Below are 24,416 nucleotides of genomic sequence, written 5' to 3' on the forward strand. Positions count from 1 at the left end.
ATTATCCATTTCAGTTCAAAGTTGGACTGAAAGAGGCCTTTGGAAGGAGCTTGATATCTAAAGCGTTGCTACTGTAGCCTGATCTGTGATTAGGGTTCATTACCACAGCTTTGCTCTACTGACTCAGCTTCATTTCAGAGCATTTATTTTTAAAGAAAGTCTTCCATTTTATTCTGCTTTCAGCACAAGAATATGGTTTTTATTTAATTATTACTGCCTCTCAATTAAAATCCTTTTCCTCAAAACTGAGGAAATTGGGTGCAGTGGAACTTTACAGACATGTCTACTTCCACCATCAAGAGCCTGCATGCTTGTCACAAGGTCTAACAGCTTGGAAATTCAAGGTAGGACCTACATGAAACTTTAACATGAAACAGGCTGTTGTACTCTACACAGTCAGCCTTTTCCGAAAGCCACTAGTATCCACAACTAATAAGGCAAGGATGCAAAAAGTCTGTGTAAAATTTAGTATCTGGCACTTGGAATACTGGGAAAAGGTAAGGTGAAGCAAAGGTACTAAAATTTCTGTTCCTCAGAGCACTGACAGCACAGCAAATAAAGGGAAGGAACTGAAGAGTTTTAACAGTCATACTACAAGATGATTCCATCCCTACAGCCCTTTATTTTAAGTGCATATATACCTGATTCTTACGGGCAACCTTCAGAATACACATATCCACAAACATACACCTTATGGAAAAGCATGTGTTTTATGGCTGCCACCAGCACTATCCAACACTTCAGTACATGCCACACTCCATTAAAAAAAAAAATTATGTATTTTAGCTGATATTTCTCTTCACAGTCTTATACAGACTTCATCCACCACAGAAACATAACCAACCATGGCATGAAATGCAGCAGCTGTTTAACACCTTTTGGCAGATATACAGGAAGGTTTAATGAGAAGACTGGCCCAGGTAGCCAAAGCTAAGATGAATTAAATAGTGAGAATACTATTATCCAAGCTGAAAATTTGACCACGATATTGAATTAACCTGTTATCCAAACTGCCTGGTTTTGACGCTTTTAGCCTGGTTTAATAAATAAAAAAGCAACCAAACCCTATGTCAATGTCTAAACCATCTGTCTCCCATTCATTTTCCTCACCTCCTTCAATAGCCTTTGAGTTTCTTGGCCAATTTCAACAAAATTCAACAGACAAGCAGATGCCTCAAATACTACATTCCTGCAAACTTTCTGAAAATGATATAACAGAGAAAATAAGAACCCCCGTTTATGTCTTTACTGAGGGACTGCAATGGGCATGAAGACCTTATAAAATATCAGAAAACTGATGTGAGAAAAAGACCTTGTAAATGTCTCTGTTATAAAACACCTTCAGTCACTGCTCGTTAAACATGTAAGACAATCAACTCTGAGAAATAAGTCCACAGGAAATCCAGCTTACTTAATTCAAAGTCATGAAAATAATTAAAAACAGTAAGAGGTTAGGACCTTGGATTTGTATTTCATGTACAAGGCATTACTTTCCACAGGAAGGAAAAAAATCTCATGAGGCTATTCAAGCAAGAACATCTTTGTACACATAACTTTATCTGCCTTATGATTATGAATAAAATTCAAAATATAAAATGCTTTAAACCACTGAGTTTTCAACCAGGAAAGAGCTGCAGGCTGTTAGCAAAAGCATGAATGTTTGGAAAAGAGATTTTAACTGGTTCTTTCTAATGCTGGGTTTAATTTAGACTCTTTTATTTTTAAATTAACCCCATGCAGTTGTTCTTATCCTTTGGTGGTATTCTAGGAGCACTTTTTCTTCATTACATAGTAGAAAGGAGGGGTGTATGCAATAGAACATTTGTTTAGAAGATAAACAGAAATCCATTTCAGCCAAAGTGGCATAATTTGTGACTATCATAAACAAAACTTCCAAAATCTTAAATCATGGCAAACTTCCAGAACTTTATGGTACAAAATTCCTATAGTTGACTCAAATGGACTACTTATTTGGAAGTGGCTGTGCAGACCAAAATTCATCTCTCCAAACACAGACAAGATCAGCCACTATTACCCAGGCCCCCTCCACAGAAAATGGAGATAGACAGACACTTCTAGGACATGATTCACATCCTCCTCAAGTAGGAGGAGATTTTAGACAGATACAGTAAAAACACCCATATCTCAGTAAAAGGAGCCTGGCTGACTGGTGTTGATGCACTAAAATCACATTCCTACACTTTGGCAATATCCTGTTTTAGGAACTCAATCAGATTCATGATTAAGTATGCAGTGCAAGCACCTGTTGGTGGCAAGACACCAAGTATCATCCAATAAATCATTTGATAATGAGTCAGTAATCTACTGATAACTAGCTGGTAATTTTCTTTCAGGGAGAAATATAATCCACAAGAAAATGTACTGAGTTCAAAGACACTACAAACTTGCAAAACGAGTTCGATACACACATAATTTTATGTCATATATTAATTCAAGTATGCTTCATACAAGTTAGAATTTTGGTAACAACTCCTCAGGTGGGAGGTTTTATCACACAATCAAGCCAAAAAGAAGTGCTCAGCAGAACCATGGATCCATTCTTGACTAAATTTAAACTTTCGGTATGTGATAAATAAACTGACAGAAATCTACAGCTACAAGCATCAGAGGTTTACTACTGCAAATTAGATATTTATGTAAGTACAGTAACATGATACTGTAAAAGATTTAAAAGTTACTAAACTTAAAATTTCTAATTTAGCTTCTTAATATTACAGAAGTGCAGGTTTAAACTATGTAACTTAATACTACATTTAATTGCATAACTAAACATCTGAAACAAAAATGATAATTGTAGTTAAAAATGAACACATAATTTAGGCCCTAAAATAAATCACATAAGCATCAAAAGGATCCTTAAATAAGGACAAAATCAGTCTGAAATGTTACACAGAAACTTAGACGGGGAGAAGCTCAATACAACCATGTAACAAGTAAAGAACAAACAAAAAGAACTAATTTGTTAACATGCTAATGTTTTAATACAGATACAAAAACAAGTTTTAAAAATTTTTACTTACCTTGGAGATTTGAAACAATGTGGACTTGTGAAAAAACTACAACCGGTCTCTTTCCAAGAGAGAATTGTCTAACTTTTCCACTACTTTCAGATCTGGAGTGGAAGATATTTTAGGTCTGGCCAAATATCACTGGAAGAAAATTCGTTCACATGTTTGGCTATGTTTTGCATTCCATCCTGTTGCTCTGGCACACAGACACAGCTAATTATAATCTGTGACATAAGCGGTTAATTCTACTGCTAAAACAGTTGTGTACTGACTCCAGAAATGAACTTATGGTAAGACATAACCAATCCATAATGTGCACTGAAATCACTCAACCTGTCACATAACGCCAACTTCTTTATTAAAATCTGAGAATGTGAGCACTCCATAGAACCTACATATAAAAACCATTATCAGAGCTGGCTGTTAACAGCATTCAATGCAAAATTAGAAACAAAAAAACTTCTGCTTTCTTTTCTGAAACTATATGTAACATCTGACTGAATTTTAAGAGTTCATTTTCTGAAAACTTTTCATTTTAATGCTAACATTATTTTAGCTATAATATATACTGGTGGCATATAAAAAGTCTCTTTAAAAAAGGAAATACAGATATTGTAATATACCTAGAATAGCACATACAAATTTTATACAAGAACCATACTAACAATTACCGATCTTTCCAAGAAGTTAAGCCTATCTTGGTATCTAAAACACAGATGCATATATATGCATAGACACATGTAAATACTAGGAGCTATATTAAAAAAAGGTTGCTGATATTACATATATAGCACATATTTTCAGATTTCAGACATTATAGAAGTTATAAGATATTCTTCTTTATTTTTCAGTATCATTAAAGCTTTGAGCTCTCAAATGCAGAAAAATAATTCCTGTCTGGCACTGCTTACATTACTCTGCCTACACAAATATTGACCAGCAGACTTCTTGTTCACCCTCAGATATGTAAGAATGTGTGCTGGTAGCTTTCCACAATTTAAAAAGCATTAAAACATACATATGTAAGATTTACAGAATAAAAGGTTTGTGCTACGTGAAGCATTGCAATCACCACCCACATTCGGACAGTTTCATTTCTCAAAGCACTATGTTTCCTTCTTCTCAGCTTCGTGCTCACTCTGTCATCACGCTTTAGAAGACAAAGCTCCTATCACACATTTAACAGCTGCAGATCATAAATTTAGGACTGACACGAATCCAGCTGATCACAGGCTTACAAGAAACTTTTTTCCCTCCATGAGTTCTGAGGCCATAAATCCTTTATCAGACTCTGTCTACATATACAAATGGTGTTCTTTTCTCTGCAAAGAAATTAATTCACTGATATCTGCCAAAAAATGACAAATATTTCCAATAAAAACATTTATCAATATTTTTAAAACAGATTTTGTATTTAATCTCAGGGTTGTATGAAAGAAAGTGTGAGGAAAGATTTGTATGTTGTGTTAATACCAAAGCTTTTCTCTAACTGAAATTCCTTTTAAGTATTAGAGGAAGAAACCTATAAAAAATGGGAGAGTTTTGAAAGGTTCATGATTTAGTCATTATTTAGGTAATTGGGTATTCATGTCTAGAGATTTTCTGCAAAATCTTTTGCCCATTCTTGGAGAAAATCAGAGGACCAGATAAAACTGGGTACATGACCCTCAAAACCCCAATGTCTTTAACTGCATTTTTAACATGTTTTCTTTTGGCATATTTGTAATTATTTGATTTCTAAACATATAAAAAAGATTGACTAACACAGTGCCTAGCTATTGAAAGATTAGATCCTTTTGCCCAGTAGCTCTCTTTATGACAGAACTTTGTGCTATTTTCCATATACGATTTCTCTTCACTAGTCTAGATGTCTCCTTTGTCCTGCTCTTCCACATAACTAATTTCTGCAGAGTTAAAACTTGAAAAAATAAAAAGAACAAATAAATACCTCAGTTAGTAACTTCTGAAGTTCTCATGAAGTAGGACTGAAGCAAGAACAACTGTCAGTGAGTTCTGCACCATCTGAAGGCAGCTGTCCTCCTATTTAAATGCACAGAAGGGAAAGAGAAAGAAAAATTTTGCTTGAGTATGGAGAAAAAATAAGATACATTCATGAGCTGCCCTCCTCACTACTTCAACTGACAACATCTTACAAGTGATAGGCCAAGATTCACTCAACTAAAAACTGTGACACAAACAAATGAAACACTACACACCCAAGAGCTATTTGGACTGCAAATGTTCATGACAGCAGAGTTATCAGTAAATGCAGAATAAACATTAGTGAAAAATCTATGCGCAAAATAATAAAAAATATTTTTTTGCAACTATAAGATTTGAGTGCATTAGTACAATGAGCAACAAATTCAGTTACGGGGTTACATTGCACTTGTACAAAATCTAAATCTTTCTCCCTCTCCCTCCAATTTTCTGCAAAGTCCAAGAACACTGACATCCCATTCCTCACCCCAAAACTGAAAACCTCCTTTCAAATTGGATTTTGAAAGTTGACTTAGTCCTGGAAAGGTAACTAAGCAGATATATTTAGCCTCCACATTGTCAAAGTCCACCCATACCAGCACCTGACTAAACAGAAGCACTTGCAAACTCATCTCAGGAAAAAAACCCAACAGAAACTATGGTTTCAATATTCTGCTGCTTTAACTGATTCTGCATTTTCTCCCCCTCTTTTTCTTTTTTAACATACGTTTGATGTATGCCCATAGATTTCAAGAACATCTCTTTATTTCTCAGAGTACAAAACAACACAGTGGTGGAGAAGACACTATCAGGTATCAGTTTAAGTAATTCATCCAACTAGAAAGGACATAGAAGACATTTGGTCCTGTCAGATATTTTTCAAGTCTGTGAGATGTTTAAAGACTGTGATAAGCAGTGGAAAGCAAAGGGTATTTAAGTGGTGATAAGGATTTGGTAAGCAAAGGGTATTCAGGAAACAAGAATATTCTAGCCTGTATAGGAAATGGAATTTATCCGAAATACTGTGATTATGTGGAAAACACTAAAAATAACTAAAATTCGATTGTACAAATGTGCAACTCCAGATGATAGCAGAGATCTTTTCCAACCCAAAAGATTCTATGAAACAGGAGTTTTGACATATGAAATATTACAAGACACTTTTTACCTTGGTAAAGGTTCAGAAAGACCAAGTAGTATAGCAAAAGCAAATTTAAAGACAAAATGGCAGAAACCTTGGGGAAAAAAGTATGAATGGAAAACCAAAAATTAACCAAATTCTAGAACAACTAAAATGGGGGATAACTGTAATAATGGTCACAAAATATTAAAAAGTAATTATTTACCAGACATCTCTGGACTACCAATAATAGAGGGGAAATGTCCAAGTATCCTCTCTTCTTGGGCACTTTAGTTACTCATGAGCTTGAATACTGATACCACAGAAAAAGCACCTTTTCAAAAATGATGTCTTCCTGTTCTCCTGACTTCCCCTTACGTTAGAGACTCCACTGTGATACCAAGCAAGAAGTGTTGGGAAGAATTTTTCTAGTGTTTCCCTCCAAAGCATTTTGAATTGGCTATGTTTAATGTGCTTTTTAAATTTTTTAAGGGATAAAACAGCAGTTCACTTACTGATAGATTGAGACTTTGCCTCCTCCTAAGGACAGGGCTATGGTGAATATTTAAAATGGGATGTAATCTTCTAAACCTAAGCAAAAAAGTGAGCCAAATGAGCTTTATATCTTTTCCACATAAAAGGAGAGAAACACTTCTTACACCAATTAAATCTACAAAAATGCAAAGATTGTTTTAAAGATTAACAAACTGGAAAATACTCCAATAGGAACCTTTTAAAATATAAACATATGACCCAAAAATATAAGGCTTTAAGGGAGATCTGCTTAGACCATTCCATTACATGATATCTATAAAGAGGTTCAAAACAGCTTTGAAACTTGGAATATCTATGTTTTGTTAGAGAATGAACAACAATAAACTAAAAGAGAAACATCTGAAAAGTAGTATGCAAGACAATATGAAAATTAAAGAACTTGCAAGTATCCAACCGCCCTGTGCGTCAGTGCACGGCAGGTCTGGTTTCTAGGAACATTTTTCATCGGTGAGCACAAACAGCTGGCTGTGGGTCTATTGCCTGGTCACCCTAACAGTGTTTCAATTGCTGCTTCAGCTGTTAGGTTTCTGTTCCTTGCTGCCACACTGCTTTTCTCTATCCCAATTTTTGATGCATTCTGTCACCTTTCCTCCCCAGTACACTCAGTGGGTCCAGAAGAAGAATCTTTTCCACTTATTGTTCACCAGCTCTACTCACTCTCTTTTCAAATTCGCATAGACACAAAATTAATTTTTACAGAACTGTTTCAAACTGTCACAGAGGGCTAGTTAAGGTTTTTTTTGGGGAAGGATGTGTTAAATGGTATCTTCTACTTGGTTTGCATCTTCACACACACTCTGATTAAGAAAGATTTTATTTCTGTGAGAATAATTCTGCACAAACCTTTAAAGAAATGAAGTAGTGAAGCAACAGGTGAAAAGCTGCATTTTACTCTGTTCTCACCACTCACTCTGTGCAAAGATGAGCCTGACAGCTGCCCTGGAATATAGGTAAGTTGGGATAAATATATCTTTTAAGAGCAAACAAGAAAGCTCATGTTTGTAGAACCTTCCAAAGAGTCCAGCTGAAAAGATTAATTTGGAGTCTGCAGCTTATGCAGACTGGAAGACACAATGGAGTGACCTTGCTGTATCACTATCTTAAAAGCAGAAAGTGTTGCCTAAATATCATGGAAGAAAAACCCCACCAAACACTAAATGTCCAAGCAGATTTGTAATGGTTTTGTCCCACTGCATTGTTCGTATAATACACACATTCTCCTAAGCATGAAGTGCATATACTGTTAGCTTGAGGAAGTTAATTGTTAGCTTTTTGTCAGGAATGAAACTAGAAATGTTTTTTCCTTTGGAATACTTACCAAAGCATATAGAAACATATACTTTGGTTAATATAAAACTCTCTAATATTCTGGACAGGAGGGTGGAGCAAAGCATTTTTTAATAGGTGTCCTATTTTGTGCATTGGGACTTTTATTTTAGGATATGATTCATTGTGCACCTACTCACAGCTCCATCAGCGAGCACTCTGTGACAGGCAGAATAGTGTATTTACAATTCTATTCCATACAGTATGTCAAATCACTTCTACAACAGACGTCAACAGCATTGACAAGCCACAGAGAACCACATTTCTTTTTATCTGGTCATAACATTTCCTCTTACATCATCTGGTCTTTACTAAAAGGAAAACCAAACCCCAGAGCAGGATGGTCTAGTCTGCCTTGGGATATCTGAATTCTGAGGGATTCAAGTGAAACACATGGCTGTCACCCAGAACAGGTGGCTGTATGAAACAGAAAATGGAATGACTGTCCCTCCATGGTAGAACAAGTTTGTTAGGTCTTTGAAGCCCTGCCTCTGTACCCATATTCTCATATCGCATAATGGCATGTACAGATACAAACCCTGAAGAATACAATGACTTTAGCACTCTCTTTTGCTTTCTTCCTATTTCTTTTACCTTTAATTTTTAGTGCTTCCTTCCCTACTCACTGACAGAGCAGAAGTACTGGTGATCAAGAGATATAAAAGTCTGCCATTTTATTATAAAATGTTACATTTCAGTAACATATTTAACTCTGAGAAAGAAAGCTTTTATCTAATTTGCATTTGAAACAAAAAGCATATGAAGGACATAAAACTCTGTTTAAATCCAGTTATTCAGTGTCTACTTCATTAGTTAGAATAGTATGCTCATTCAGTACCACCACCATGCATCTTCCCAGAAAGAAAAAAAAGAAAGTTAAGGCACACAAGAAAAATGTCTCAAGTTTCAAAAGATTTAGAAGAAGAGAAGTGAAACCATGGAAATTACAGTGCTCTGGCCAGAATTCTATAACAGGAACCATTGTCCCAGAACTTGTGCTGTGACAGATCCAGTGCTCAGAATTTAGTGGGTTCTAATTTTATATTTGGAGCAACTGACCATTACATTATGGAAGGAACCTGCATTAGTTTAATTTTCTTAAAACGTCAGTCTTCAATAAAAGTGATAAAAAGATTGAAATATATTTAATACTGTAAAAATACAGTATTAAAACAGAGCTTCTACCTTGTTAAAAAAGAGGGAAAACTTATTTTAGGATGGTCATACTACAGACCAGCATATATGCTCAAAGAAAGAGAATAAGTAAGACTGGCTGTTTAGTATAAATAAATGAACACATTCTTAACAATGTTATGAGACTTAAAGAGAGCTTCTTTAAATTCTTTTGTTGCACAGGTTCAGCTTACAACATATCAAAAATACTTGCAAAAAAACCCCAACAAAACCAAAAAACCCCAAGAATTAATGTCTTGAAGTCAATGTAGGAAAAGCTTTTATCCAATACTGATTATCTCCTGCAGTTTTGTTTGGTATCCAAGAAAAAGCAATGTTCCCAAAGCATTTTACTTTTCCATTAAAACTATGCTATAAAATGCTGAATGATTAATGACTTTTCCTTTTACAAGTTCTCATTGTAAAGCTGTTCTGAAGTAGATTACTATTAATTTTGCAATCAAAATCATACTACACCCTATGACTCACTAAAAGAATGCCAGGGAAAAAAAGCTCTAGCATTTTAAAATGCCAAAAATGGAGTGGAGGGTAAGAAAAGGCACAATAAAAAGCATTTTTTGTGCTACAGAGTAAAACAGCCTAAACCCCAGATATATTAGCTATTCTGGAAACCAGAGGTATACAGTATTTTATGGCATTTCCATTTTTGACTGTGAAACTCTCACTTTTAAATTCCCAAGAGGTAGTTAACACATGTACCATACAAGTACAGAGTCAACCCAGCAAAACAGTTCAAACCTTGAAGGCCTGGGCAATCTTTGGTTAACAAAACACAGGTACGCGTTGGGTTTGCATGGACAGGTTTTGATAGCACGGGGGCTACAGGGGTGGCTTCTGTGAGAAGCTTCCAGAAGCTCCTCCATGTCTGACAGAGCCAACACCAGCTGGCTCCAAAATGGACGTGCTGCTGGCCAAGGCTGGGTCAATCAGGAATGACAATAATGCGTCTGGCATAACACACTTAAGAAGGAAAAAACAGTTATTGGGCAGATGTAACTTTGGCCAAAGAGTAGTGTAGTGAGAACACGTGGGAGGAACAGCCCTGCAGACACAAGGTCAGGGTACAAAGAGGGGCAGGAAGGGCTCCAGGCACTGAGCTGAGATTCCCCTGCAGCCTTTGGTGCAGACTGTGGTGAGGCAGCTGTGCCCCTGCAGCCCATGGAGACCCACAGGGATGCAGAGATCCACCTGGAGCCCGTGGAGGAGCCCACAATGGAACAGGTGGATGCCTAGAGGAGGCTGTGTGACCCCATGGGAAGCCCATGTTGGAGCAGGCTCCTGGAAGGGACCTGCAGACCCGTGGAGAGAGGTGTCCATGCTGGAGCAGGTTCCCTGGTAGGACTTGTGACCCTGTGGGAGACCCATGCTGGAGCAGGCTGGGCCGGAAGGACTGCGCCTCATGGAAGAGTGACCCACACAGCAACATTTTGTGAAGAACTGCTGCCCATGGGATGGACTTACGCTGGAGAAGTTCACGGAGAACTGTCGCCTGTGGTGGGAGGGACTTACACTGGAGCGAGGGAGACTTCTCCCTGAGCAGTGGCAGGAACAACATGTGATGAACTAACTGTAACCTCCATTCCCAATCTCCCTGTACTGCTAAGAAGGAGGAGGTAGAGATGAGAAGCAGGGAGAGGTAGGGGAAGGTGTTTTTAAAATTTGTTTTTACTTCTCATTATCCTGCTCTGATTTTATTAATAATAAATTCAGTAATACCCCCAAATCAAGTCTGTTTTCCCCATGATGGTATTTGTGAGTGATCTTTCCTGTTCCTTACCTCAACCCATGAAACCTTCACTATATTTTCTCTGCCCCACCCAGCTGGGAAGAGAAGAGACAGAGGAGCTTTGGTGGGTTCAGAGTATGCAGCCAGGGTGAACCCACTACATTATAAAATAAAATTTAATTCATGATTTCTCAAGATCACTCCATGAAGAATCTCTACTGAACCATATTTAAGAATGCAAGACTGAAGTACTTCATTCAGAGTCACTTTTCTAGATCAAGATGATTGTCCTCATCAGGTGGACAAAGGAAGCTCAGCACTTAGCTCAGGAGTTTTTACCTCTTCTAATGTTTCTAAGAAGACAAAAAGAAAGCCAATGCAAAGGAAGGAGAAAATGGACAAGCAATTCTTCTTACCAACCACCATAACCAAATAGCAATTTCTGCTCCTGCTTTCTGTGGAAAAAAACTGAACAGCCCTTAAAGAGCAACAGTAGAAGTGTAGAGAAAATAATTTTTAAGAATCTGGTTTGACATTCTGAACTTGTATTGATGCTGAGCCTTAGTACCAAAGGTTAAGTTACAGCTCTTGATCCATACGATCTTTTCTCAGCTACCATTCATAAGAAAGACTGTAAAAATAACAATAATAACATTTAGTATACCCCAAGTATCTGTTTGCCCTACTGAGATTTCAGCTTTGCCAAAATGCAAGCAGAAAAATTAGGCACATGAGAAGAGAATTTAATTAGGAACTTGCCATCTGGCATAAGCAAGCAAATGTTAAGTGGCGCTCTTTTAATATGAAGAAACTATAATCAACCAGGGAACAGACTATAAGCTATTTCCTGTTAGACTGAAATGCTTAAATTAACTATGGGAATAGTGTAATTATCTAGTATTTTGAAGGGTTATCCTTGAGGCTGAGCTGTAGGCAACCACAGCATGCAGAGTAACCATAGTGGAAGTGTTGACTTAAAACTGACAGATGTAAACTGATAAATTTTGGCAGTCTTTGAGAATATGACATCCCAACTTATTCAGAAGAGTTTGAATATACTTGCAAAATAAGACGTATCAGTTTAAACAAAAAATATAGTAGTGCTGTCTCGAGCAATGTTTATTACAATACGGCATTCCATTCCAACAGACTATTTTGAAAAATAATAAATAATAAAGGAAAAACTAGTACGGAAATGGACAACAAAATGAAGTAGGCTCTACGCAGCTGCTCTAGTTGTGCAAAATAGGAGATTTTATTGTTTGATTTTAGTAAGAAACATTATCACCAAACACTCAAGTTTCTTCTGTAATGAATCTGTGATTCATAACAGTTTCACAATTACTAGTCAATGTCAATGTAACTGACTAGTAGGGAATACATTAATTTTAACCATAATCAGAATGTATGCTTAAAAGTCTTTTCCCCTATTATTTACTCAAAACATTTAATGTCACATCTTTACTTCTCACACTTCACTGGCTTTGCATCAGCTGAAGTGACAACAGCTGCATCCTAGTTAGTATGATCATCTCATTTACTGTCTGGATAACTACACAAAGAGGCTGCTTCATTTTCAGCTGTGCAGTCAAATACCCAGTTCATCGACTATCAGAAAATGGCTGCACAGCTAGACTCAAAGCCAAGGTGCAGATCAAACTCTCCAGCAGAAAACAACTTCCAGAAATTCACTGTCCGTTTCCTAAGATAAAGGTGTCTGACCATCTCCAATCTACTGTGATGACCCACAATTCCCCTTACGGGTGGGCTGTCACACCTACTCTGTTATGGTGTATTAACCCAGCAGATAAGCACCAAGACCAGTCTAAAATTGCATTGTTCTAGTCAGCTCTTGTACAAAACTGAATGGACCCCACTTTGCACAGTATAACTACCTGCATATCCAGTTTAATCATGACTTAGAGCCATTTCTACTTTTTCAAGCACTTTGTAAGGAAATATCCTTGATATTTCCTAGGATATTGATAGGAAAAGGTCTTAGAGGATAACCAGCAACATACAAGAAGTCAGTGCCAAGCCTTTCAGATTTTCAGAATGTGCACATTATCTTTGGGGCTCTTTCTCTTTAATTGCCATGGTTAGACTTTTTAATTAACTGATTTTACTTGCCTCAAAGGAACCTTAGCATCTGACTCTGGGCTTGGCAAAACCATCAATACCAGAGCACTTCATTTTTATATTCTCAGGCAAGTTCTAGTAGACACCTGATGTACTTCTCTTTCCTCATTAACTTTGCTTGAAGTGCTTAGATTTTAAGCTTGTTCTTAAGTCAAGGGCATCCTGCTTTACTATCAATACCTAGCAGTTCTTATTTCTTATACAATTTAGTGCTCCTAGTCTGTCATCTATATAATATCCCCAGAAGAATAAAAAAATCAATGAAAATGCATTTTAGAAACAGATATATAGCCTAATACATTAATGGGCACATGTAAAAATGCTTACAGGTATCTCTCAAAATTCCCCCACAATTCTCTACTGCTTGCCACAGGACAGAGCAAATGGAAAGGCACTTTTGTTTGCTACTGAAATAGCTTGGGGAGAAAAGGTCTGGTCAAGACTATATTCAGATTTTCTCCTGAGAATGGCATAGGAAGAGAAGCAATATTTTTGGATATTTGTGTTCTCCTTACATTTTTAAGGCTGAATTAAAGAGGGATTGGCACTTTGACACCTGAGGCTAGAAGAGAAGTTGCCTCCAGCCATAGTGATTTTCCTGACAGCTTTCCTGGGTATGTTGTTAGCTGAAGACTGGAAAGTCAGGGAAGACAGACACTGAGTGTTGCATTTATGATATTTAGCATCCAACAGCACATAGGAATACTCTTCCTGCAGTGATATGGATACCCAAGTGACTGAGAAAAAGTGAAGGCAATGACTCACATTCAGGTTACACATCCAGGAACTGGAAGGAGTTGAATGAAAACATGTTTGCACCGTTGCTAGGGAAATTGTTTAATCCTTGGAGCAGATTGTAACAATGCTTCATGTAAAGGCCATGCACTGAGAGAGCTGGATGAGCAGCTGGTAAAGTACTGTAGGAAAGTTTGACCTTACTCTGAGAGAAACTAATGGAGGAAATCCCACAGAAGACAGACCCTGAACAAAGGAGGAGCATTTTGAGGCTGCTGTTTTAGTACCAAATCTGCAACAGAAAGATACTACTTCTGCTCTTGATGCTTAATGTGCAAGTTACAGGTTCAGGAGAACAGCCTTTAAGACGTAAAAGACTACCTCTGTGACCAACAAAACTGTACACACTGAACATTTTCCAGCAGCACCTTCCTCAAGATGACACAGGAAATTAGAATACCCTTTGAATCATACAATGTAACCTCTACAGAATGGGGCCAAAAGAAAAAGAGATTCTTCAATATTAAATTGTATCTCTTTGCTCAAGTAGCATTTTATATCCTCATATATTGCAAGGATCTTGTCTTCTTTGCAAGCGAAGTCTTCACTTGTCTTTCACTGCAAAAGAATAGACTGGGCTTTGTTTTATACCATTATTTCTACGTGCAACATATTCTTATAGTAAGTCTATACCTTAGATAGCTTGCTTTCTTTTCAAGCAATCAGCATTTGAAACAATGATTTGTACATGGTCTGTACACTGTCAAATAGCTCCACTTAGAATCTTCTTCTCATAGCAGTACAGATAATCAGATAATTTGCATTTGTTAATGGTTGTATATTTTATCCATTAAAAAATGGAGAAAATATATCAATCTAATTAATATTTATATGAGTGTTATACACTCATTTATAATTTAAAAAAAACCCCAACATAAATAACAGAAAATATTTTGGGCTATATAAATTTTTAAATGGCATATTCAGAAACTACGAAATTAAATATGACAAGAAAAGAGATTCATAGTCCAACTTCCGCGCTTAGTAAACAGTAAAATTTACATGCTTACTTATATTCCTCTGTGAAAAGTATAACTACCTTAAAATACTTTTTTTTCAATTTTTTTATTGGAAACGCCACATAAAATCAACTACTTGTTCTGTGTGGCCCAGGGAACAGATCCAGCAGAGGGCAAAGGCCCTGATTAGCAAGATGAGGTAAAAAATAGCAAGACAAACAGATGGACACATGGTAACTAATAGTGCATCAAGTACTTCTGAACTAAAGTGACCTTATACTTATTTTGCATTCCCAAAAGGTAACTAAGCATAAATAAGCTTTGGGGTTTTAATTTTTTTTTTCCCTGTTGAAAGAGTAATTATAATTAGCAGTACAGAGAAGGTTCTGTGTCACTTTCTCAGAATCACCAACAATTTCAAACTTTGAGATACATATTTAATGTGCTTGGTGCAGAAGCCGAAATACTGATAACTGGCTATCTCTGAAGGATGCTTCCCAATTTTCTGTAGATTGCAATGCAGCATCTGTAAAAATGTCAAGCACTAAAAGCTTCCTAAGCCAATCCCATGCAATTCATTACAGTTCTTGGTTTCACCTGCTTTAGGAAGGAACCATAAATAGCATCCTTGTGAGAGAACATATAATTCTACAAATAAACGCCTTCCTGAGTATGAATAGTGTAACTTTTTGGGGGAGCTGAGTCCACCTCAGTTAGACCCAGTAATGTGCCTTTGGAGATACATGTAACTTTTCTTAAAGATGGATGCTTTTGTCATCTTGCTTCTTTTTAGACACTGTGAAACAAAGATTCAATCTTAAGAGGAAAGACAGAATTTAAGGAACAATGCTTGCAGTCATTAGAAAATCCTGACTTCTACAGAACTGCTGAGTTTGAGTATTCTTATCAAGAATAACTCTAATAATGAAAATGAAAAGTATAATTTTGAGAATGAAATTAACAAATGTCTGCCTGATGCATTTGTGTTAATCCAGGGTAATGATCAGGAACAATAGCCTTTTTTGAATTAACTACATGAAAATCTCACCTAATAAAGTAAATAATATTTAAAAGGAGGCTACTGATTTTATAAAGAGGGATGTTTATGGAGGCACGGAAAATGAACACTAGAATAATCTCCAAAAGAAAGTTTTACAATTTAGATGCCTTGAAACGTTTTCAGAAACTAAAATTTTTCATAAATGATTCAAACTATAACAATGCAGAGAATTCAGCAGGTATGGAACATTTGCTGCATTTCCCATTTTCTCTATAGCAATACAAAATCAAGGTGAAAGCAGAAAAGGACTCTATGGCTGTGAGACAATCATAGAATCTCACACCAACAGACTTAAAGAGGGCCCAAAGAGAGAAAACTCTGAATGTGCCTGGGCAAAGAAACTGCAGTCAGCCTATAAAGTAAAAGAAGGTATCTACAGAAAAGCTTAGGGGGAAAAAAATATGACATTCTGGTGTACCACATCAATCTCTCTGCCAGAGTTCTCTTACTGTCTTAATAGCCACTCAGCATGGGGCTAGAATCTACGTCCCAGTTTAAGAATAATTAAAGAAACAGCAGGACCATACATAGTTACAATATGACATTAATTTTTTAGCAACCAGAAAACAAACAGTCCTTTTGGAAAGGTATTTTACTTCCTAGAAAAGCTTTTTTTAAAAAGTGAGTTCATTGAAATTTCCCAAATTGTAAATAAGAAATGGTCTTCCACTGTCTATAAATACTTTACTTTCCATGTTAGAATTTGATTTTATGAATAGCTATTGAACTCCATTTGAGATAAAATTTCCTCCTATCATATTTACTTTCCAGCTGCTTCAACTAATTTACAAAAAAAATTGAAAAAGTGCAGCATAAAAGCAAAATATTTACTATCTACCCTGCACCTGTCACTGAAGTGGATGACTGTACAGCTTTTTGCCACAGGACTTAATTCAAGCCACAAAAATAAACTCTCTTTTCATCAAGCTCCTGTCTGTGAAATTCTAATTCAGCATTACATATGGGAATTCTCCTATCAGCATTCATAAACACCAGACATAGCTAGGAAGAGAAACAAAGCCTCTGATGGTTTTGTTAACGCCATCCAATACCTCCCACAGCTTCTCAACTGAAAGGGCTGTTATATCTCCAATCCCCCTTTTATCCTGATAGTCTTGCTTAGCTGCATTTTGAAGCCCCTTCTCATGAATGTAGCTTTCAAAATCAAGGGGGGAAATTATCCTGACCAGTAGTAGTGTTCCTTCCTTGGATAATTCCCAAGTGCATTTTAACAAAGGGCAAATTTATCCTAATCACAAAAGAATGAAGTTTCCCCTTGCAGTGTCCATGGGAGGAATGCTCTAATCCCTGCCCCACCAAAACAGAACATACCCACTGCCATTTCTGTACTACTGATACCTTTGATCAGCTCCTTAAGAGGCAGAGAATACACAGAAAAACTTGCCTTTTCTACCCCACTTCTTTGATGGGCTCACAAAAGTATTGTGACAACAGTTGGTACTAACCAGCCTCCAATTAAACAATGGTGAATTGAAAACACAACTGTAGACTTTGAAAATGGTGCTGTGCCAGATAAGTGGCTTTACAGTAAGATGTCTGGTGAGATGTTAAAGAACACAGGTACAGAGGTCACTAAGTACCAGTAAAATCCTACAATGGGTTGGTTTGGGTTGGAAAAGACCATAAAGATCATCTACATCCCATCATGAGCTGGTACTGTATGCTGGTATCAGAACTCTTTCCAAACACAACACCACATATGTGAGGACAAATTGCTACACTGAAACAACAGAACCCACTTCCCACTGTGAGAATCAAGAGTAAGGAACACTTTCTGTAAGGCTTACACATGCAAAAGTAAAGAAAGAACATCCTTTTTTACACTGAGCACGTAACAATACAGAGCTTCAGAAGCTTAAGGCCAATGAATAACCCAAGGGGTGACTCTCCCTAGATTAATTTTAATGGTATTTTGATACAGCAAGGAAAGCATGAAGGAAACATACTGAGGGATTTTCTGTCTTTCAAAAGGACAACCTGACAGCTGGAATAGATGACCGATGGAAGGCCCCTTCTCACTGAAGTATTCTGTTCTAGTCTACTGTAGCATACCTTACATTTCCATCACCTGGATTTGCCATTCTACTGTCTCATCACTAAGAATCAGAAGGTTCTACTGAACTTTTTCAGTTGATCCTATTTCTAATTTATTTTCAAACATCATGGCTCTAAACCCCAACACAGCCCTTTTGATATGTGCTATCATGGAAAAGACATGTGATGTGCATTGTGCAAGATCTGGGTTATGTGGTCAGGTCTCAGGATAAAGTGTTGCATATCTACAAAGACAATGTTTCTTCACTGCAAAAATTTAGCTTGCATTTTTACTCCCTGTTTTTCCAAGTTTTAGCCATCTGTTTATCCTTTCATAACCCTACTACTTGTGCCACAGCTGCTTAGCTTCTTAAATTTCTGGTTAGGGAATATCTTGGAAGTTTCCTGAGGAAATCTGAGGAATCAACAAGAGAATTTTTACTGATGTTATTCCCCATGTGCAGGGACACATGATGTCATACAGCTAGAATGGAATTTAAAACTGGAATTGCTCAAAAGGCTGACCTAAAATTTGAAAGCAAAAATATCTAGCTCCATCCCAAGTCAAAGTAATTTGCTTTACCTGGTTCTTTTCATAGCTGCTTTGCCTTCACGACACATACTTCAGAAGCTTAAAAATTCATCTAATTTTTTTAACTTCTCAGGATACAAGAACAACAAAATCAACGTCAAAAAGCTGCATCTAGAGCTTTCAGATGCATCAAAAAACCAAAATTACAAGCGATAATGCTGAAGACTGACAGAATGGAAAGAAGCTTTTATTAAGATTCAATTTCCTGAAAATCAAAGTACAACTATCAAAGGGGTAGCAGTATTAAAATGAAGGTTGAAAACTGTCAATTTTTGATAGAAAGATTACTTTTAAAGTGTTAGAAACTAGTCAGATATTTTTAAGTCAAATAAGAGCACATTAACAGCTTAAATGTTCAGGTTTACATGGGATAGATGAACACTAAATTACAAAGAGAAAAGGTTTTAAGAAAAAGCAGCTTGCATCTTACAGAAAGGCAGAAACGGCTGTCATAACAAAGTTCCATAAATTAAAAAACCATGTAATTGGAATTATAATGTAAAGAAACATTCTACTTAAATCAGGTAAAGTTAATTTACCTATTTAATGAACCAGTGCAAGGAATTCTGAAATCTGTTTTGGCAACCTATGCATAGTGACCTAGGCACAATAAAAAAAGGTGGGGAAAAAAGGGGGCAGTGATTTTCATTGTATTCTCAATTCCTTCTAAACTCACATCTTCTTTAGGAGAGGTAAAGAAAAGACTAGGGAATACATGCATATAGAGGAGCTCTTTCAATTTCTTTCTTTTAGTTACCTTGTAGTTCCACCATCTACAGCAACACAACTTTTTTATTTACTCAAGGTAAACTACAAAAGCACAGACAGCTGTTAGACCAGTACCTCTTAGGCAGAAGGCAGAAATCAGTTCTTTCTGTCTCTTTTCCTCCTTCACATGCAGAGTTTCAGAAAAAAAACAAAACAACAAAAAACCCTAATGAAAACAAAAATCCAATCCCAAACCCTCTCCTCGTAACCACCAAAATATGGCTCCTGCCATCACTATCAGGAATATAGATTGTCATTTACCACCATCTGGTATTCAGGTTATCTTATTTACATGTCTGATCTGAGATGGAATGACTCCAGCCTAAATATCCACAAGGAAAACTGCAGCATTTTTCTATGCACACTATGTGTGCTTCAAGATGTCAAGCCTGGAAAAGAGAGTCCAGCTACCAAAATATTTGATATTATTGGCTCCACTGACTCTGATCACATTTCAGACAATGGTTGGCCAGTGTCCAATGTCCATATGCTAGTCCATCTAACGGGAAGACACTTGGCCAATGACTTCAGACTGAATTACAGTTTGACTTCCAGGGGATGGTAGGAAATTTACTGGGCCTAAGAAGGATTCTTTAACTGAATTCCAGGTCCAGAGTAAGGAGGGAGAAAAAGACTGGGCATGACTTTCTTTCCTGTTTTCATAGGGACTTCTTAGAATACAAAACTACTGCAAACATGTCACAGTACAGAATTATTTCAGGGCAAAGAGTAAAAAGATCAAATGCAACGACACCTCTAGACAGCCCACATGCTAAGAACTTCACCAGATTGAAAAGGTAAGACACATCCCTGGAAATCTGTCTAAAACTCATATACAAAGGCATGACAACAGGCTGATAAATCTTGAAATAGTTAAAGAAAGTAGGAGAATATTTTGGGAAATATCACTAAAACATGATGTTTCCTGTCCTTATATTCTTTCCTAGGCATTTATTGTGAGCTACTGCCAAAGACAGACTTTTGGGCAAGATGGAGCTGAGGTATTTCCAAAATTTATCATAAATACAGCACTGGAGAGACCAGCACCTCAAACACCTCTCAAGTCTTCTTTTTTATGTTAAGGGGAGCAAAGGCATAATTCATTTCTACTTGCAAGAGCTCAAGACTGAGCTGCTGTCTCTGTACTGGCTTCCGTTATCAAAGATAGTTGTCACTTGCAGAGGGGAGCAGGGCTCGAGTGGCACCATCACAATGCAGACTAATACTCTGAGATTGATACAGATGGCATCTTGGGAGAGGTTAAGAATGCTATACACATCGTTAGAACAAGTCTGACCTACACAATGTACATTTAGCTGTTAGAACAAGTCACGGAATCCACAAATCTTCCCTGGTTATCCACAAACCTCTGTAAACACTCATGTGAGGCAATTGCCAGTTATAAACATTATGTAGACACAGCCACATAAACAGTCCCATCAACTACCTTAAGACAAATGCCAACTCCCCTTGAACATATCCTCTGTTAACCTGGTTGTTCTCAATATGGATGATTTACAGTTATATTTTCTACAATTGACCATGAAAAGACTCGGATATTACTCACTTAGGCTGAAGTAATTCCTCAGGTATGAGCTGGGTATTGGCTCACTTTAAAGAAAAGTATCATTCTCCTACTCAATAAGGACAAGTGCCCAGAAAACAAAGACAAGATGTCAGATATCCCAGGCTCTAGACAGCAGAATTTGAGACCCAGTCCTGATCTCGGCTCAATAGGACAACTGAGTTCAATTTTCTCAACCAACATTCTATATAGTGAGGACTAACACTTGATGAAAGCAAACACACAAAAAAATCATCCTTCACAAGACAGCAGTTTCTTCCAAACTTCATAGTATAACAGGATCACAGATGCCAAATTACATTATTTCATGAGCTAATTACATTAGCTCATGAAGTTGTATGCCATAAACCAGAATAACCCTATATAAGCACTCTGGGATCATAGCTTCACCAATGGTGAAGTTACAGCAACATCACATCTAGGCAATTACCATAAACCAGTGGCTTGTATAAATAGTGCAACACATTCAAGAGATAAAGCAGCTCAAGAACAAGGAAGCCTATACTGTGAAAATCCCAGGTCTTCTGAAGTAGCTGCTTACACCCTCTACACTCCTGCTTCTGTGCAGCAGGGATGCAACTTATCTTTCTGAAGAGTCTCAGGCTTGGGAAGAACAGACATGAGCCACTAATCATCTCAGGGAACAGATGTAGTCAGTGGACACATTTCTCTCTGAAGTATTTTTCTCATTATACTACAATGTCCCCTGTTATTATTCTCTCTTACATCTAAATCTATTATTCTTTGCTTCACAATGATCCAGCATGAAACAGACTGGCTTGAGACTAGCAAACCTATCTAATATTAATCTTCAGTCTGGCTGTTAAGGCATTCTCTTGTAAGGTGAAGTAGTATGCTTCCATAGCTACTAACTTTCTGAATTTGGTTTCCCACTTCCCTGTCCCTTTTTAGTCTATAATCAAAAATGTGGCCAGGTCATCTATAGCTTTTTCCAAGTTACATTAAATAAAATTCAGGACTCTCCTGTGTAAAACAACTCCTTTGCTTCTGCTCCAGAGACAGACTTGTGGACTTGTAAAATTTATAGCCACTACACTATTTTACATTAACTGTATGTGCACTATACACCAAATCATAAATTATTTTAAAGACCTACTGCATAGTAGGTCATATTGCATTAGTATATGCAAATGCCTCCCAAAATATTCCCAATAAGAAGTACCCTTGCTACTTGTTGTGAAAAAGTAAGCCCTCTTTATGAGACTATATTTGGTCTTGTGCATTTTGTAAGTTTGTATACAAAAAACTCAATGTTACAAACAGTATTTCCTTTCTTATAATCTAAGAAGAATTAGATTATATTTAGCTTGTTTTTACCCAGTGTGCAGCAGGTAAATTGCAATTCTCTTTAAATCCTTCAAGAACTTTAAGAAACACAGACCACATATACAATGTAAATTCTTAACATAAAATCATGAAAACAATCTGTCAAAATACATCAGTATGAAGAAACTTACATTCATTTGGTTGTGACCTATAATTTTTCAGGATGACAGCTTGGGTGTGTGAGGTATTTGCAAAGATCACAAATTCCCCTCTTCGGATTTAGCATTTAACCTGTCCTTGACACCTGCTAATATTTATGATCTCCATTATTACCTATGTATGTATCCTGTACTCATTGTACTTTAAAGAGGTGGGATACATTTTAAGAATAGCAATATTCCAAACATCCAATACTTACAAATCCATAGGATTTGTAGTAAGATTGACTTTAAATGAACTCCAAAACAAAATTTGTCTTTCTGCCTACGCAACATGTGTTACATATCTGCTTTTACAATTTCTTGTCGAGTGCATTAGCAACACATGACAACAATTCACTTTAGATTTAGCCTTCTCTCAACTACCCCCTTTTACAGAGAATTTTCAGTGCCAGGCTATTGGATTAACTAACTTTAACAGCAATAGTAGGCCAATCCACTAATGGTAGCTTATTTTTCAGGATCCTTGGGACAAAAACCAAAGAACAAGGACTACACTAGAAAAGCCCTTCTGATGGTGGCACATTTCAAGTGAGCTGATTTCCAAAGAACCAAACAGCCCACTTCTTGTCACAGTGGCAAATGCAATCTCATGCTAAAGCAGAATCCATAAATCTTCAGAAAAAAAATATTGACTGGCACTGGACAGCTATAACAGGATGAACCACAGCCTTTCCCTACTGGCCCACAAACAACTTTAGGAAGAGTTCAGGAGTAGGGCTAATCGTTTGTTTTTGAGAGCAGCAGCTCACTCCAAACTACTTGGAGTAGCGCACAGAAAGTCTACAGTGAATATACAGTAAGCCTAATATTTCCAGCTTGGGGAAAACAGAATTTTAAAAAATTACTTTTAAGATTTTCAGCAATGTAAGGGGGAAATTTAGGCCCAAGCAGTTTGGTAAATGCTATCCCCTTGTCCAGTTATTGTGACCTTGTTTGTTACTTACAAAGGAAAACAAAGATATGCTTTTTTTGTTTGAACTGCGTGCTAGAATTGCTTTTGATTAGTAAATTAAATGCAAGGTCAAGCTGCTTTAGCAACAAGGAATTTTGATAAGGTGCTCCCATGGTTGTGTTACAAAAACATGATGACCTCAATGTTACTATGAACTCTGACTTAATGAAAATGTGAAAAAGGGATTTGTGTGGCCAGGAAACATTACATAATCAGAACGTAACAGTAAGTCTAGCTGAGAAGTAAATATGCAAATGTAATTCTGAAAAAGTGTATGTGTACACATAAGAAAATTAGGGGTGTTCCTTGAAGTTTCTTCTGAGGTAATGTTTACTTATCTTACAAAAGGGAAACAAGACAATAGGAAGGCCTTTTGATAAAACATAACAGCTTTTATTCCAGTTATAAAAATGTTCATTCTGCCATCTATCTGCTGAGGTAAGCTTGAGAATTCTCATTAAAATTTTAGCATGGCTGGTCATAAAAAAATAAGAAAGTAGGGATAGTTAAAAAAAGGTAATTGGATTCTTACATGATTGCGGTATAGTCTGACACCTCTAAGTAAGGCTATACCTTCTGCCACTGAACAAAAGGTTACCTGGCATGGGATGTGATGCCTGTCACTAAATAAGCTATGAGATTTATTCACTTGGAAAGCTGGGCCCTATTTAGTCTGTTATTTACAGAAGTTAGAACATTATGATTTTATTATAAAATTAGACAAATAAATGGAGTACCACTTCTCACTAACACATTACTCCAGTTACATAAAATATGTATTATATTTGTTATTAAAATGTAAGGCAAATATCCTGAGGCACTCCTAATGGCACAAAATGGTGTTGTTACTTCCAGAGACAAAACTGAGCTATTCAAGAACAGTAAGTCACCAGTACCATAGCTTTATTTGTATTTGTTTAACTCTGTGAAGAAGCACAAGTGAGTAAAATGCTCTCTGTCTGTTCAGATACTTCTTTAATGGTAAAAGTCCAAAGATCTCTTAGTGGGATAGACAATCATTCAATAATGATGATGGAGAACACTTACATAAAAATTAGAACTATCAAACTCAT

The 24,416-nt window shown here is 36.8% G+C and overlaps 1 protein-coding gene across 11 annotated transcripts in view; it reads right to left on the reverse strand.

The window, feature by feature from the left end:
* Positions 1-24,416, reverse strand: part of SGCG (sarcoglycan gamma) — a 122,066-nt gene that overhangs the window by 86,417 nt on the left and 11,233 nt on the right. For 7 of the 11 annotated variants that reach the window (XM_041416128.1, XM_041416127.1, XM_041416124.1 and 4 more), the window contains exon 2: positions 4,978-5,069. The gene's annotated coding sequence lies outside the window, so the exon portion shown is untranslated. Of the gene's footprint in view, positions 1-3,041; positions 3,171-4,977; positions 5,070-6,644; positions 6,667-24,416 lie in introns of those variants that run through there. The other 4 variants (XM_041416121.1, XM_041416117.1, XM_041416120.1 and 1 more) reach the window with 3 other exon arrangements.

This window comes from Onychostruthus taczanowskii, unplaced genomic scaffold (assembly GCF_017590055.1).
Source record: "Onychostruthus taczanowskii isolate IOZ18803 unplaced genomic scaffold, ASM1759005v1 scaffold50, whole genome shotgun sequence".
In the NCBI taxonomy this organism is placed as follows: domain Eukaryota; kingdom Metazoa; phylum Chordata; class Aves; order Passeriformes; family Passeridae; genus Onychostruthus; species Onychostruthus taczanowskii.